Source organism: Orcinus orca, chromosome 1, assembly GCF_937001465.1.
Source record: "Orcinus orca chromosome 1, mOrcOrc1.1, whole genome shotgun sequence".
Lineage (NCBI taxonomy): Eukaryota > Metazoa > Chordata > Mammalia > Artiodactyla > Delphinidae > Orcinus > Orcinus orca.
In genome coordinates this window covers 80736300-80753525 of record NC_064559.1, presented here as the reverse complement: position 1 = coordinate 80753525, position 17226 = coordinate 80736300, and positions in this window count along the sequence as shown.

Sequence of the window (17226 nt, the reverse complement as noted above, 5' to 3'; positions counted from 1 at the left end):
CTGGGCATCACTCTGTGTGGCCTCCCTCCACCTGGTCTTCCAGAGACTTCCACTGCACCCAGGGCACCAGGCCTCTGTCTCCAACCACCACCCACCCCCTCCTCTCCCTGACTTCTGGGTTCCTCTCATTAGGAGAGGGTTTTCTTGAAGTTGTCTCCCACTCATGGGCCAGATAAAATGATCAGAAAACAAGCCAAAGCTGCAGCCCCTTGTCTATCCTGACTCTCAGGAGCCCACACCTGTTCCTTGGACCTGGCCGGTTCAGCAAGTTCCATTTTCTGCAACTGTGAGCCCCTGAGGGGTGATGATTGGCTGACCTGGGCAGCCTTACCGTGCCGGCCAGCCCTCCCCAGGCGTGCCTGGGTTGAGATCAATATAAATACCACTCCAGGCAGCAAGAGCCCCTGCAGCCGTGCCTGACGCCATTTTCTCTGCCCTGTCAGCAGTCTCGGGGTTGGGCTGGTGGGAGGGAGTGAGAGGCCATGGCTTTGTGGGTGGCCCAGTGTGAGTGGGGCTCTGCTGGACTTTCTGCAGCAGTTGCCAGGCTGCCACCTGCTAAAGAAGAGGATGTGTCACCCATACCTGCTGCTGGAATTTCTCCCTGGGCAGAGGTGAGGAAGGAAAAAAGCAGTGGGGGCAGGGACAGGACGGGTATCTCAGGCAGGGAAATGGAAATCTTCCAGAAGAGCACCCAGGGCCAGGACCATCCTGGCTGGCCTGCAGGCACCAAGTCAGCTGGCATGCTGTCACTCCTGTGGCTCCATGGCCCTTCCTCTAGGCTTTCAAGTCCTTGTATATATTCAGGTGTTTTACCTGGGAAGGGTGGGAACAGTTCAGCAGCAACTGGCCTGGGGCTCAGCTCACGTTTACTCACAGATGCCTCGGCACGGTGCCCCAGCTTTGCAATGAGGACGCTTGTTGTGTGGGCGCTGCTGGCTGAATGGGAGACGATTCCCCACCACTGACCAACTTCAGAATTGTTTACAACTGGAGCAAGTGCCCTGATACGGTTTTCCTCTGAGTAACTGGTGGGTTCTGTTTTTTTTTTTTTCTCTTTTTCGTTTTTGGTTCAAGGTAGATTTTATTTCTCTTTTTTGTATTTACAGATATAAGCATGGAACTAATTTATTCATATAAATACATGTATGTGAAGGGAATAATTGTTTTTTCTGTTTTATTTTTTAAATTTTATTTCTTTTTAATTTTGAATTTTATTTTATATTTTTATACAGCAGGTTCTTATTGGTTATCTATTTTATACATATAAATGTTTACATGCCAATCCCAATCTCTCAACTCCTCCCACCACCACCCCCCCGAAGAGCTTTCCCCCCTTGTTGTCCATACAATTGTTGTCTACATCTGTTGCTCTATTTATGCCTTGCAAAACGGTTAATCTGTACAGTTTTTCTAGGTTCCACATATATGCATGAATATACAAGATTTGTTTTTCTCTTTCTGACTTACTTCACTCTGTATGACAGTCTCTAGATCCATCGACGTCTCTACAAATGACCCAATTTCATTCCTTTCATGGCTTAGTAATATTCCATCTTATATATGTACCACATCTTTATGCATTCGTCTGTCTGTGGGCATTTAGGTTGCTTCCATTACCTCGATATTGTAAATAGTGATGCAATGAACATTGCGTTGAATGTCTCTTTTTGATTTATGGTTTTGTCTGGGTATATGTCCAGTACTGGGATTGCTGTATCATATGGTAATTCTATTATTAGTTTCTTAAGAAACTCCATATTGTTCTCCATAGTGACTGTATCAATTTATATTCCCAACAATAGTGGAAGAGGCTTCCTTTTCTCCACACCCTTTCCAGCATTTGTTGTTTGTAGATTTTCAGATGATGCCCATTCTAACAGGTGTGAGGTGATACCTCATTGTTGAGTCCATTTCGTTGAGCAAGGGGTAGGTCTTGTCTATTACATATTTGGCTTATGGAACGGTATCTGTGCTAATTTCAAACTCTGGTTTTATGCAGCACCCCAACTCACCTTTCCCCTTAAGCAAGCATAAGTTGGTTTTCTAAACTTGAGACCCTGTTCTGTTTTGTAATTCAGTTCATGTGTAGCCAAGTTTACATTCCGTGCATTAGTGATACCTTATGATGTTTCTTTTTCTGTGTGACTTATTTCACTTAGAATCATCGTGCCTCAATCCACTCATTATGCTGGTACAGGCCTGGTGACACAGATTTCATTGCTGAGTGGTATTCTGTTGTACGTAAGTACCGCAACTTCTTTATCAATTATTTGTTCTCTGGGATATTTAACTTGTACTGTAGAAGAGGTTCCTGTAAACAGAGCCATCCCAAATTTTGGGGTGGCTGTGTCTTTTTGATTTTAATTTCCCTAAGCTATAGGACCATAAGTGGAAATGCCCTAGACTCTGTTGCTTTGTTTTTCAGATGTATCAGGAAACACCATACACTTCTCCAGAGTGGCTGTTGGCAATTTACATCCCGCCCATCAGCATAACAAGGCTCCTTTTTCCCCATGGCCTGTCTTGTCTTTCTGGATTTTACACTTTTCTCAGATGGCCCTTTAGACTGGGGGAAAGTGACACTTCATAGTAGTTCGGATATCCATTGCAAGCTTGCTTAGTTTGCCAAAAAGGGCATATGTGTTTCTTCCTGAATATATTCAGGAACAAACTCATATGCCCTTTTTTGCCAAGTGCATCATTACGGATGTTCTGCCTCTTTTCCTATGCTTTACATGCAATTCCAGTCTACCTCCTGAAATCGGTTTCCTGAAATTCTGCCCTGCTTTCAAGTCCTCTTCGCAGCCTTACTTCAATATATTTTTGGACGTTATCTGTCATTTATAACTCTGCAGGTTTGTGAATTACAGGGCCCCTGAGCTCCTTTCTTCAACTCGCTTTCTTGTGAGCTGGCCGCAAACCCACAAGACTGCTTCAGGCCCTAATCTGCTTCTGGCAGGGCACGCTGAGCCTTTGGTTAATTCCTCTTCCTGGTGGGAAATGAGTGTTAAATATGCCCGTCCAGACACCTACCTCACTCTCAACCCCTTGGTGATGTGGGTCCTCTGGTTTGTGGCCACCTTTGCTGGGTTCCTCACCTTTCGATGATGTGGCCCCACTAGTGTGAGGACACTCCTGCCTGGTTCTCATCCACGTGGTTATGTGGACCCCCTGGTGAGAGTCTGTTCCTGGCTGTGTTCCTCACCCTTCTGTGAGGGAGACCCTCTGCTGATAGGTCACTCCTGCATGGCTGGCACACATTGCCTTGGTGAAGTCAGCCGTGTGGTGTCAGTTGGAGCGTGCTGGGAATCTCCTCCCACCGGTGATGAGGGCCCTCTTGCGTCAGGCCCTAACTGTTGGGCTCACCAACTTTTCTTAATGAGCCCAGTGATGCTTTGGCACTCCTCTTAGGATCCCATCTCCATGGGGATGTGGGTCTTCTGCTCTGAGGTCCCAAAGGCTGTGTTGTTCACATTTTCATGATGTGGGCTCTCTGGTGTTAGTTCACAGAGGCCTGGATCCCATAGCCTCTGTGCTCTTGGCCTCCTGCTGGGAGGGTCCAACTGCTGGATTCCTCACTTTTTTAATTTTTTGGGCTCTCTGTTGTGAGGATCCTCCTGCCTGCCTCACTCCCAGCCCCTTCATGATGTGTGTCGTCTGGTTTGAGGCCACATGTGCTGGGTTCCTCACCTTTCGATGATGTGGGACCAATGGTCTTAGGAGACTCCTGCCTGGTTCACATCCCCTTGGTGATGTGGGCCCTCTGGTGAGAGTCTGATCCTGGCTGGGTTCCTCACCCATCTGTGAGGTGGGCCGTCTGCTCTGAGGTCACTCCTGCCTGGCTTGCTCACCTCGCCTTGTGGACATGAGCCCTCTGGTGGCACTTGGAGCCTGCTGGGAGCCTCCTCCCCTTGGTGATGAGGGCCCTGTGGCGTCAGGCCCTAACTGCTGGGCTCCCCACATTTTGTGATGTGCGCCCAGTGGTGCGAGGACACTCCATCCAGGTTCACATCCCCATTGGGATGTGGGCCTTCTGCTCTGAGGTCCCAACGCCTGGGTTGCTCACAGTTTCATGATGTGGGCTCTCTGCTGTTAGTTCACTCCTGCCTGCATCCCATAGCTTCTGTGCTCTCGGCCGCCTGCTGGGAGGTTCCAACTGCTGGATTCCTCAACTTTCTTATTCTTTGGGCCCTCTGTTTTTAGGCTACTCCTACCTGCCTCACTCCCATTCCCTTTGTGATATGTGTCCTCTGATTTGAGGCCACATGTGCTGGGTTCCGCACCTTTTGATGATGTGGCCCCACTGGAGGGAAGACAGTCCTGACTGGTTCCCATCCCCTTGCTGATGTGGGCCCTCAGGTGAGAGTCTGATCCTGGCTAGGTTCCTCACCCTTCTGTGAGGTGGGCCCTCTGCTGTGAGGTCAATCATGCCTGTCTGGCACACGTCACCTTGGCGACGTGGGCCCTCTGGTGGCAGTTGGAGTGTGCTGGGATCCTCCTCCCCTCGGTGATGAGGGCCCTCTTGCCTTAGGCCATAACTGCTGGGCTCCCCACATTTTCTGATTTGTGCCAAGTGAGTGAGGACACTCTTGCCAGCTTCCCATCCCCATGGGGATATGGGCCTTCTGCTCTGAGGTCAAAACGGCTGGCTTGCTCACAGTACCATGATGTGGGCCCTCTGCTGTGAGTTCACTCCAGCAAGGATCCCTTAACATCGGTGCTCTGAGCCGCCTGCTGGGAGGTTCCAACTGCTGGATTCCTCAACTTTTTTATTCTATGTGCCCTCTGTTGTGAGGCTCCTCCTGCCTGCCTCACTGCCAGCCCCTTGGTGATGACTGTCCTATGGCTTGAGGCCACATGTGCTGCGTTCCTCACCTTTCGATGATGTGGCCCCACTCGTGTGAGGACACTCCTGCCTGGTTCCCATCCCCTTGGTGAGGTGGGCCCTCTGGCGAGAGTCTAATCCTGGCTGGGTTCCTCAACGTTCTGTGAGGTAGGCCTTCTGCTGTGAGGTCACTCCTGCCTGGCTGGCACACGTCACCTTGGAGACGTGAGCCCTCTGGTGGCAGTTGGAGCGTGCAGGGTGCCTCCTCCTCTCGGTGATGACGGCCCTCTGGCGTCAGGCCCTAAATGGTGGGCTCCCCACATTTTCTGATGTGCGCCCAGTGGTGCAAGTTCACTCCAGCCAGGTTCCCATTCCCATGGGGATGTGGGCCTTCTGCACTGAGGTCCCAACGCCTGGGTTGCTCACAGTTTTATGATGTGGGCCCTCTGCTGTGAGTTCACTGTGGCCTGGATCCCATAGCCTCGGTGTTCTGGGCCGCCTGCTGGAAGGTCTAAATGCTGGAATCCTCATGTTTTTTATATTATGTGCCCTGTGTTGTGAGGCTACTCCTGCCTGCCTCACTCCAAGGCCCTTGGTGATGTGGGTCCTCTGGTTTGAGGACACATGTGCTGGGTTCCTCACCTTAAGATGATGAGGCCCCACTGGTGTGAGGATAATCCTGACTGGTTCCCATCCCCTTTGTGATGTGGGCCCTCTGGTGAGAGTCTGATCCTGGCTGGGTTCCTCACCCATCTGTGAGGTGGGCCCTCTACTATCAGGTAACTCTTGCCTGGCTTGCTCACCTCGCCTTGTTGACATGAGCCCTCTGGTGGCACTTGGACCCTGCTGGGAGCCTCCTCACCTCTGTGATGAGGGCCCTCTGGCGTCAGGCCCTAACTGCTGGGCTCCCCAACTTTTCTTAGTGAGCCCAGTGATGCTCGGACACTCCTCTTAGGTTCCCATCTCCACGGGAATGTGGGCCTTCTGTTCTGAGGTTCCAACAGCTGGGTTGATCACAATTTCATGATGTGGGCTCTCTGGTGTTAGTTCACTGTGGCCTGGATCCCATAGCCTCTGTGCTCTTGGCCGCCTGCTGGGAGGTTCCAACTACTCGATTCCTCAACTTTTGTATTCTATGGGTCCTGTGTTGTGATGCTCCTCCTGCCTGCCTCACTCGCAACCCCTTTGTGATGTGGGTCTTTTGGTTTGAGGCCACATGTGCTGGGTTCCGCAACTTTCAATGATGTGGCCCCACTGGTGTGAGGACACTCCTGCCTGGTTCCCATCCCCTTGGTGATGTGGGCCTTCTGGTGACAGTCTTATCCTGGCTGGGTTCCTCACTCTTCTGTGAGGTAGGCCCTCTGCTGTGAGGTCAATCCTGCCTGACTTGCACACATCACCTTGGCGACGTGGGCCCTCTGTTGGCACATGGAACCTGCTGGGAGCCTCCTGCCCTCGGTGATGACGGCCCTCTAGCATCAGGCTCTAACTGCTGGGCTCCCCACGTTTTCTGATGTGAGCCCAGTGATGCCAGGACACTCCTGTCAGGTTCCCATCCCCATGGGGATGTGGGCTTTCTGCTCTGAGGTCCCAACGCCTGGGTTGCTCACAGTTTCATGATGTGGGCTCTCTGGTGTTAGTTCACTCCTGCCTGCATCCCATAGCTTCTGTGCTCTCGGCTGCCTGCTGGGAGGTTCCAAATCCTGGATTCCTCACCTTTTTTATTCTTTGGGCCCTCTGTTTTTAGACTACTCCTACCTGCCTCACTCCCATCCCCTTTGTGATGTATGTCCTCTGATATGAGGCCACATGTGCTGGGTTCCTCACCTTTCGATGATGTGGCCCCACTGGTGGGAGGACAGTCCTGACTGGTTCCCATCCCCTTGGTGTTGTGAGCTCTCTGGCGAGAGTCTCATCCTGCCTCGGTTCCTCACCCTTCTGTGAGATAGGCCCTCTGCTGTGAGGTCACTACTGCCTGGCTGGCGCATGCAACCTTGTAGACGTGGGCCCTGTGTTGGCAGTTGGAACCTCCTGGGAGTCTCCTCCCCTCAGTTATGAGGGCCCCCTGGCGTCAGGCCCTAACTGCTGGGCTCCTAACATTTTCTGATATGTGCTAAGTGGTGCGAAGCCACTCCTGCCAGGTTCCCATCCCAATGGGGATGTGGGCCTTCTGTTCTGAGGTTCCAACGGCTGGGCTGCTCACAGGTTCATGATGTGGGCCCTCTGCTGTGAGTTCACTGCGGCCTGGATCCCATAGCCTCGGTGCTCTGGGCCACTTGCTGGGAGGTTCCAACTGCTGGATTACTCAACTTTTATATTCTATGGACCCTGTGTTGTGAGGCCGGTCCTGCCAGCCTCATTCCGAACCCCTTGGTGATGTGGTTCCTGTGGTTTCAGGCTACATGTGCTGGGATCCTCACCTTTCGATGATGTTGTCCCACTGGTGTGGGGACACTCCTGCCTGGTTCCCATCCCCTTGGTGATGTGGGCCCTCTGGTGAGAGTATGATCCTGGTTGTGTTCCTCACCCTTCTGTGAGGTGGGCCCTCTGCTGTGAGGTCACTCCTGCCGGGCTGGCACACATCGCCTTGGCGACGTTGGCCCTCTGGTGGCAGCTGGAGCCTGCTGGGAGCCTCCTCCTCTCGGTGATGCGTGCCCTCTAGCGTCAGGCCCTAACTTCTGAGCACCCCACGTTTTCTGATGTGAGCCCAGTGATGCCAGGACACTCCTGTCATGTTCCCATCACCATGGGGATGTGGGTCTTCTGCTCTGAGGTCCCAATGTCTGGGTTGCTCACAGTTTCATGATGTGGGCTGTCTGGTGTTAGTTCACTCCGGCCTGGATCCCCTAGCCTCTCTGTTCTTGGCCACCTGCTGGGAGGTTCCAACTGCTGGATTCCTCACCTTTTTTTTTTGGGCCCTCTGTTATGAGGCTCCTCCTGCCTGCCTCACTCCCAGCCCCTTGGTGAGGGGTGTCCTATGGTTTGAAGCCACATGTTCTGGGTTCCTCACCTTTAGATGATGTGGCCCTACTCATGTGAGGACACTCCTGCCTGGTTCCAATCCATTTGGTGATGTGGGCCCTCTGGTGCGAGTCTGATCCTGACTGGGTTCGTCACACTTCTCTGAGGTGGGCCCTCTGCTGTGAGGTCATTCGTGCCTGGTTGGCACACATCGCCTTGGCGACGTCAGCCCTCTGGTGGAAGTTGGAGCCTGCTGGGAGCCTCCTTCCCTTGGTGATGAGGGTCCTCTGGCATCAGGCCCTAACTGCTGGTCGCCCAAAATTTTCTGATACGTTCTCAGTGGTGCGAGGACACTCCTACCAGATTTCCATCCCCATGGGGATGTGGGCCTCCTGCTCTGAGGTCCCAATGGCTGGGTTGCTCAGTTTCATGACATGGGCCCTCTTCTGTGAGTTCACTGTGGCCTGGATCCCATAGCCTCGGTGCTCTGGGCCGCCTGCTGGGAGGTTCCAACTGCTGGATTCCTCACTTTTTTATTCTATGGGCCCAGTGTTGTGAGGCTACTCCTGCCTGCCTCACTCCGAGGCCCTTGGTGATGTGGGTCCTCTGGTTTGAGGACACATGTGCTGAGTACCTCACCTTTCGATGATGTGGCCCCACTGGTGTGAAGACACTCCTGCCTGGTTCCCATCCCCTTGGTGATGTGGGCCCTCTGGTGAGAGTCTGATGTTGGCTGGGTTTCTCACCCTTCTGTGAGGTGGGACCTCTGCTGTGAGGTAACTCCTGCCTGGCTCGCTCACGTTGCCTTGGCAACGTGAGCCCTCAGGTGGCAGTTGGAGCCTGCTGGGAATCTCCTCCCCTCAGTTATGAGAGCTCTGGATAAAACACATATGCCCTTTTTTGCCAAGTGCATTATTTTCCAAGTTATGTCTCTTTTCCTATGCTTTAAGAGCGACTCCCTTGTACCTTCTGAAATCGGTTTCCAGCAACTCTGCCCCGCATTCAAGTCCTCTTCGCAGCCTTACTACAGTATAATTTTGGATGATAGCTGTCATTTATAACTCCGGAGGTTTGTGAATTACAGTGTCCCTCAGCTCCTTTCTTCAACTCGCTTTCTTGTGAGCTGGCCGCAAAACCAAGGATCTCTTCAGGCCCTAATCTAGTTCCAGCACGGCACGTGGAGCCTTTGGTTAATTCCTCTTCCTGGTGGGAAATGAGAGTTAAATTTGCCTGTCCAGACACCTCCAGCTAGTCTCTCATTGGTTCTCCCTATTCCTGTACATCTTCTGCAGAAATTGCAAACTGGGCCAAACAGGAGGTTAAATGCCCTGACTCTCCAAGTGCGGAGAGTTTTAGTAAAGTGTCTGGAATGTTGCACCCGAGTACCAGGGGAGGAAAACTGAGACACATTTGAACACGTTTCCTGATCACACGGTGGATCATAGTCTCGGTTCCACATGCATGTTTTAGCTGAAGGAAGAATCCCTTAAACCTGGAGAGTTGAGACCCATGGAATGGGTACCATGCAATATGACTTCAAAGGGTCTGCATTTGCTCACCGAACCTCACCAATCCTATCACTGCTGCATTTATACCACTGTACACACGCTTGATTCTCTTTCGGAGACATATAAATCCATAGGTTTTAAGGTTCTTACTAGTCAGGTATATTCTTAGGCGTTTAATATGGCGTCTTGGGTCCACTTCGTTGAGCAAGCAGTAGCTCTTGTCTATTACATATTTGGCTTATGGAACGGTATCTGTGCTAATTTCAATCTCTGGTTTTATGCAGCACCCCAACTCACCTTTCCTGTTAAGCAAGCATAAGTTGGTTTTCTACATTTGAGACCCTGTTCTGTTTTGTAATTCAGTTCCTGTGTAGCCAAGTTTACATTCCATGTAGTAGTGATATCTTATGATGTTTCTTTTTCTCTGTGACTTATTTCACTTAGAATCATTGTACCTGAATCCACTCATTATGCTGTTACGGGCCTGATGACATAGATTTCATTGCTGAGTGATATTGCATTGGACGTAAGTATCACAACTTCTTTATCCATTTTTTGCTTTCTGTGATATTGAACTTGTACCGTAAACGAGGTTCTTGTCAACAGAGCCGTCCCAAACTTTGGGGTGGCTGTGTCTTTCTGATTTTAATTTGCCTAAGCTATAGGACCATAAGTGGAAGTGCCCTAGGCTCTGTTGCTTTGTTTTTTAGATGTTTCAGGAAACAACATACACTTCTCCAGAGTGGCTGTTGGCCATTTACATCCGGCCCATCAGCATAACAAGGCTCCCAGTTCTCCATGGAATGTCCTGACTTTCTGGATTTTACACTTTTTTCAGATGGCCCTTTTGAACGGGGGGCAGTGAGACTTCATTGTAGTGCAGATTTCCTTTGCAAGCTTGCTTGGTTGGCCAAAAAGTGCATATTTGTTTTTTCCTGAATATATTCAGGAAAAAACGCATACGCCCTTTTTGGCCAAGTGCATCATTGTGGACGTTCTGCCTCTTTTCCTATGCTTTACATGCAATTCCAGTCTACCTCCTGAAATTGGATTCCTGCAATTCTGCCCTGCTTTCAAGTCCTCTTGGAAGCCTTACTTCAATATATTTTTGGATGATAGCTGTCATTTATAGCTCTGTAGGTTTGTGAATTACAGTGCCCCTGAGCTCCTTTCTTCAACTCGCTTTCTTGTGAGCTGGCCGCAACACTGAAGGATTGCTTCAGGCCCTAGTGTGGTTCCGGCATGGCACGCTGAGCCTTTGGTTAATTCCTCTTCCTGGTGGGAAATGAGAGTTAAATTTGCCCGTCCAGACACCTCCAGCTAGTCTCTCATTGGTTCTCCCTATTCCTGTTCATTTTCCGCAGAAATTGCAAACTGGGCCAAACAGGAGGTTAAAATCACTGACTCTCCAAGTGGGGAGAGTGTTAGTAAAGCGTCTGGAATGTTGCACCCGAGTGCCAGGGGACGAAAACTGAGACACATTTGAACACGTTTCCCGATCACACGGTGGATCATACTCTGGGTTCCACATGCATGTTTTAGCTGAAGGAAGAATCCCTTAAACCTGGAGAGTTGAGACCCATGGAATGGGTACCATGCAATATGACTTCAAAGGGTCTGCATTTGCTCTCCGAACCTCACCAATCATATCACTGCTGCGTTTATGCCGCTGTACACATGCTTCATTCGCTTTCGGAGACATATAAATCCATAGGTTTTAAGATTCTTACTAGTCATGTATATTCTTAGGCGTTTAATATGGGGTGTTGAGTCCACTTCATTGAGCAAGGAGTAGCTCTTGTCTATTACATATTTGGCTTATGGAACGGTATCTGTGCTAATTTCAATCTCTGGTTTTATGCAGCAACCCAACTCACCTTTCCCCTTAAGCAACCATAAGTTGGTTTTCTACATTTGAGACCCTGTTCTGTTTTGTAATTCAGTTCCTGTGTAGCCAAGTTTACATTCCGTGTAGTAGTGATATGTTATGATGTTTCTTTTTCTGTGTGACTTATTTCACTTAGAATCATCGTACCTGAATCCACTCATTATGCTGCTACGGGCCTGATGACATAGATTTCATTGCTGAGTGATATTGCATTGTACATAAGGACCAAAATTTCTTTATCCATTTTTCGCTTTCTGTGATATTGAACTTGTACTGTAAACGAGGTTCTTGTAAACAGAGCCATCCCAAAATTTGGGGTGGCTGTGTCTTTTTGATTTTAATTTCCCTGAGCTATAGGACCATAAGTGGACGTGCCCTAGGCTCTGTTGCTTTGTTTTGTAGATGTTTCAGGAAACACCATACACTTCTCCAGAGTGGCTGTTGGCAATTTACAGCCCGCCCATCAGCATAACTAGGCTCCCAGTTCTCCATGGCCTGTCCTGACTTTCTGGATTTTACACTTTCTTCAGATGGCCCTTTTGACCGGGGGGCAGTGAGACTTCATTGTAGTGCAGATTTCCTTTGCAAGCTTGCTTGGTTGGCCAAAGAGGGCGTATGCATGTTTTGCTGAATATATTCAGGAAAAAACGCATACGCCCTTTTTGGCCAAGTGCATCATTGTGGACGTTCTGCCTCTTTTCCTATGCTTTACATGCAATTCCAGTCTACCTCCTGAAATCGGTTTCCTGCAATTCTGCCCCGCTTTCAAGTCCTCTTCGCAGCCTTACTTCAATATATTTTTGGACGATAGCTGTCATTTATAACTCTGCAGGTTTCTGATTTACAGTGTCCCGAGCTCCTTGCTTCAACTCGCTTTCTTGTGAGCTGGCTGCAACACCGCAAGATTGCTTCAGGCCCTAGTGTGGTTTCGGCATGGCACGCTGAGCCTTTGGTTAATTCCTCTTCCTGGTGGGAAATGAGAGTTAAAGTTGCCCGTCCAGACACCTCCAGCTAGTCTCTCATTGGTTCTCCCTATTCTTGTTCATTTTCCACAGAAATTGCAAACTGGGCCAAACAGGAGGTTAAAGGCACTGACTCTCCAAGTGGGAAGAGTGTTAGTATAGCGTCTGGAATGTTGCACACGAGTACCAGGGGAGGAAAACTGAGACACATTTGAACACATTTCCCGATCACACGGTGGATCATACTCTGGGTTCCACATGCATGTTTTAGCTGAAGGAAGAATCCCTTAAAGCTGGAGAGTTGAGACCCATGGAATGGGTACCATGCAATATGACTTCAAAGGGTCTGCGTTTGCTCACCGAACCTCACCAATCGTATCACTGCTGCATTTATACCACTGTACACACGCTTGATTCTCTTTCGGAGACATATAAATCCATAGGTTTTAAGATTCTTACTAGTCAGGTATATTCTTAGGCGTTTAATATGGGGTGTTTAGTCACTTCGTTCAGCAAGGAGTATCTCTTGTCTATTACATATTTGGCTTATGGAACGGTATCTGTGCTCATTTCAGTCTCTGGTTTTATGCAGCACCCCAACTCACCTTTCCCCTTAAGCAAGCATAAGTTGGTTTTCTACATTTGAGACCCTGTTCTGTTTTGTAATTCAGTTCCTGTGTAGCCAAGTTTACATTCCGTGTAGTAGTGATATCTTATGATGTTTCTTTTTCTGTGTGACTTATTTCACTTAGAATCATCGTACCTGAATCCACTCATTATGCTGCTACGGGCCTGATGACATAGATTTCATTGCTGAGTGATATTGCATTGTACGTAAGTACCACAACGTCTTTATCCATTTTTCGCTTTCTGTGATATTGAAGTTGTACCATAAACGAGGTTCTTGTAAACAGAGCCGGCCCAATCTTTGGTGTGGCTGTGTCTTTTTGATTTTAATTTCCCTAAGCTATAGGACCATAAGTGCAAGTGCCCTAGGCTCTGTTGCTTTGTTTTTTAGATGTTTCAGGAAAAACCATACACTTCTCCAGAGTGGCTGTTGGCAATTTACATCCCACCCATCAGCATAACAAGTCTCCCAGTTCTCCATTGCCTGTCCTGCCTTTCTGGATTTTACACTTATTTCAGATGGCCCTTTTGACCTGGGGTCAGTGAGACTTCATTGTAGTGCAGATTTCCTTTGCAAGCTTGCTTGGTTGGCCAATAAGGGCGTATGCGTTTTTTCCTGAATATATTCAGGAAAAACCATACGCCCTTTTTGGCCAAGTGCATCATTGTGGACGTTCTGCCTCTTTTCCTATGCTTTACATGCTATTCCAGTCTACCTCCCGAAATCGGTTTCCTGCAATTCTGCCCGCATTCAAGTCCTCTTGGCAGCCTTACTTCAATATAATTTTGGACGATAGCTGTCATTTATAACTCTGCAGGTTTGTGAATTACGGTGCCACTGAGCTCCTTTCTACAACTCGCTTTCTTGTGAGCTGGCCGCAACACCGCAGGATTGCTTCAGGCCCTAGTGTGGTTCCGGCATGGCACGCTGAGCCTTTGGTTAATTCCTCTTCCTGGTGGGAAATGAGAGTTAAATTTGCCCATCCAGACACCTCCAGCTAGTCTCGCATTGGTTCTCCCTATTCCTGTTCATTTTCCGCAGAAATTGCAACCTGGGCCAAATAGGATGTTAAAGGCACTGACTCTCCATGTGGGGAGAGTGTTAGTAAAGCGTCTGGAATGTTGCACCCGAGTACCAGGGGAGGAAAACTGAGACACATATGAACACGTTTCCCGATCACATGGTGGATCATACTCTGGGTTCCACATGCATGTTTTAGCTGAAGGAAGAATCCCTTAAACCTGGAGAGTTGAGACCCATGGAATGGGTACCATGCAATATGACTTCAAAGGGTCTGCATTTGCTCACCGAACCTCACCAATCCTATCACTGCTGCGTTTATGCCGCTGTACAGACGCTTTATTCTCTTTCGGAGACATATAAATCCATAGGTTTTAAGATTCTTACTAGTCAAGTATATTCTTAGGCGTTTAATATTGGGTGTTGAGTCCACTTCGTTGAGCAAGGAGTAGCTCTTGCCTATTACATATTTGGCTTATGGAACGGTATCTGTGCTAATTTCAATCTCTGGTTTTATGCAGCACCCCAACTCACCTTTCCCCTTAAGCAAGCATAAGTTGGTTTTCTACATTTGAGACCCTGTTCTGTTTTGTAATTCAGTTCCTGTGTAGCCAAGTTTACATTCCGTGTAGTAGTGATATCTTATGATGTTTCTTTTCCTGTGTGACTTATTTTACTTAGAATCATTGTACCTGAATCCACTCATGATGCTGCTACGGGCCTGATGACATAGATTTCATTGCTGAGTGATATTGCATTGTACGTAAGTACCACAACTTCTTTATCCATTTTTCGCTTTCTGCAATATTGAACTTGTACCGTAAATGAGGTTCTTGTAAACAGAGCCGTCCCAAACTTTGGGGTGGCTGTGTCTTTTTGATTTTAATTTCCCTAAGCTATAGGACCATAAGTGGAAGTGCCCTAGGCTCTGTTGCTTTGTTTTTTAGATGTTTCAGGAAACACCATAAACTTCTCCAGAGTGGCTGTTGGCAATTTACATCCCGCCCATCAGCATAACAAGACTCCCAGTTCTCCATGGCCTGTCCTGTCTTTCTGGATTTTACACTTTTTTCAGATGGCCCTTTTGACCGGGGGGCAGTGAGACTTCATTGTAGTGCAGATTTCCTTTGCAAGCTTGCTTGGTTGGCCAAAAAGTGCGTATGCGTTTTTTCCTCAATATATTCAGGAAAAAACGCATACGCCCTTTTTGGCCAAGTGCATCATTCTGGACGTTCTGCCTCTTTTCCTATGCTTTACATGCAATTCCAGTCTACCTCCTGAAATCGGTTTCCTGCAATTCTGCCCCACTTTCAAGTCCTCTTGGCAGCCTTACTTCAATATATTTTTGGACGATAGCTGTCATTTATAACTCTGCAGGTTTGTGAATGACAGTGCCCCTGAGCACCTTTCTTCAACTCGCTTTCTTGTGAGCTGGCCGCAACACCGCAGGATATGCTGCAGGCCCTAGTGTGGTTCTGGCACGGCACGCTGAGCCTTTGGTTAATTCCTCTTCCTGGTGGGAAATGAGAGTTAAATTTGCCTGTCCAGACACCTCCAGCTAGTCTCTCATTGGTTCTCCCTATTCCTGTACATCTTCTGCAGAAATTGCAAACTGGGCCAAACAGGAGGCTAAATGCCCTGACTCTCCAAGTGCGGAGAGTTTTAGTAAAGTGTCTGGAATGTTGCACCCGAGTACCAGGGGAGGAAAACTGAGACACATATGAACACGTTTCCTGATCACACGGTGGATCATACTCTGGGTTCCACATGCATGTTTTAGCTGAAGGAAGAATCCGTTAAACCTGGAGAGTTGAGACCCATGGAATGGGTACCATGCAATATGACTTCAAAGTGTCTGCATTTGCTCACTGAACCTCACCAATCCTATCACTGCTGCATTTATGCCGCTGTACACACGCTTGATTCTCTTTCGGAAACATTTAAATACATAGGTTTTAAGATTCTTACTAGTCAGGTATATTCTTAGGCGTTTAATATGGGTTGTTGAGTCCACTTCGTTGAGCAAGGAGTAGCTCTTGTCTATTATATATTTGGCTTATGGAACGGTATCTGTGCTAATTTCAATCTCTGGTTTTATGCAGCACCCCAACTCACCTTTCCCCTTAAGCAAGCATAAGTTGGTTTTCTACATTTGAGACCCTGTTCTGTTTTGTAATTCAGTTCCTGTGTGGCCAAGTTTACATTCCGTGTAGTAGTGATATCTTATGATGTTTCTTATTCTCTGTGATTTATTTCACTTAGAATCATCGTACCTGAATCCACTCATTATGCTGCTACGGGCCTGATGACATAGATTTCATTGCTGAGTGATATTTCATTGTACGTAAGTAGCACAACTTCTTTATCCATTTTTCGCTTTCTGTGATATTGAACTTGTACTGTAAACGAGGTTCTTGTAAACAGAGCCGGCCCAAACTTTGGGATGGCTGTGTCTTTTTGATTTTAATTTCCTTAAGCTATAGGACCATAAGTGGAAGTGCCCTAGGCTCTGTTGCTTTGTTTTTTAGATGTTTCAGGAAACACCATACACTTCTCCAGAGTGGCTGTTGGCAATTTACATCCCACCCATCAGCATAACAATGCTCCCAGTTCTCCATGGCCTGTCCTCCCTTACTGGATTTTACACTTTTTTCAGATGGCCCTTTTGACCGGGGGGCAGTGAGACTTCATTGTAGTGCAGATTTCCTTTGCAAGCTTGCTTGGTTGGCCAAAAAGGGCGTATGCGTTTTTTCCTGAATATATTCAGGAAAAAACGCATACGCCCTTTTTGGCCAAGTGCATCATTGTGGACGTTCTGCCTCTTTTCCTATGCTTTACATGCAATTCCAGTCTACCTCCTGAAATCGGTTTCCTGCAATTCTGCCCCGCTTTCAAGTCCTCTTGGCAGCCTTACTTCAATATATTTTTGGACGATAGCTGTCATTTATAACTCTGCAGGTTTGTGAATGACAGTGCCCCTGAGCTCCTTTCTTCAACTCGCTTTCTTGTGAGCTGGCCGCAATACCGCAGGATTGCTTCAGTCCCTAGTGTGGTTCCGGCACGGCACGCTGAGCCTTTGGTTAATTCCTCTTCCTGGTGGGAAATGAGAGTTAAATTTGCCCGTCCAGACACCTCCAGCTAGTCTCTCATTGGTTCTCCCTATTCCTGTTCATCTTCCGCAGAAATTGCAAACTGGGCCAAACAGGAGGTTAAAGGCACTGACTCTCCAAGTGGGGAGAGTGTTAGTAAAGCGCCTGGAAAGTTGCACCCAAGTACCAGGGGACGAAAACTGAGACACATTTGAACTCGTTTCCCGATCACACGGTGGATCATACTCTGGGTTCCACATGCATGTTTTAGCTGAAGGAAGAATCCCTAAAACCTGGAGAGTTGAGACCCATGGAATGGGTACCATGCAGTATGACTTCAAATGG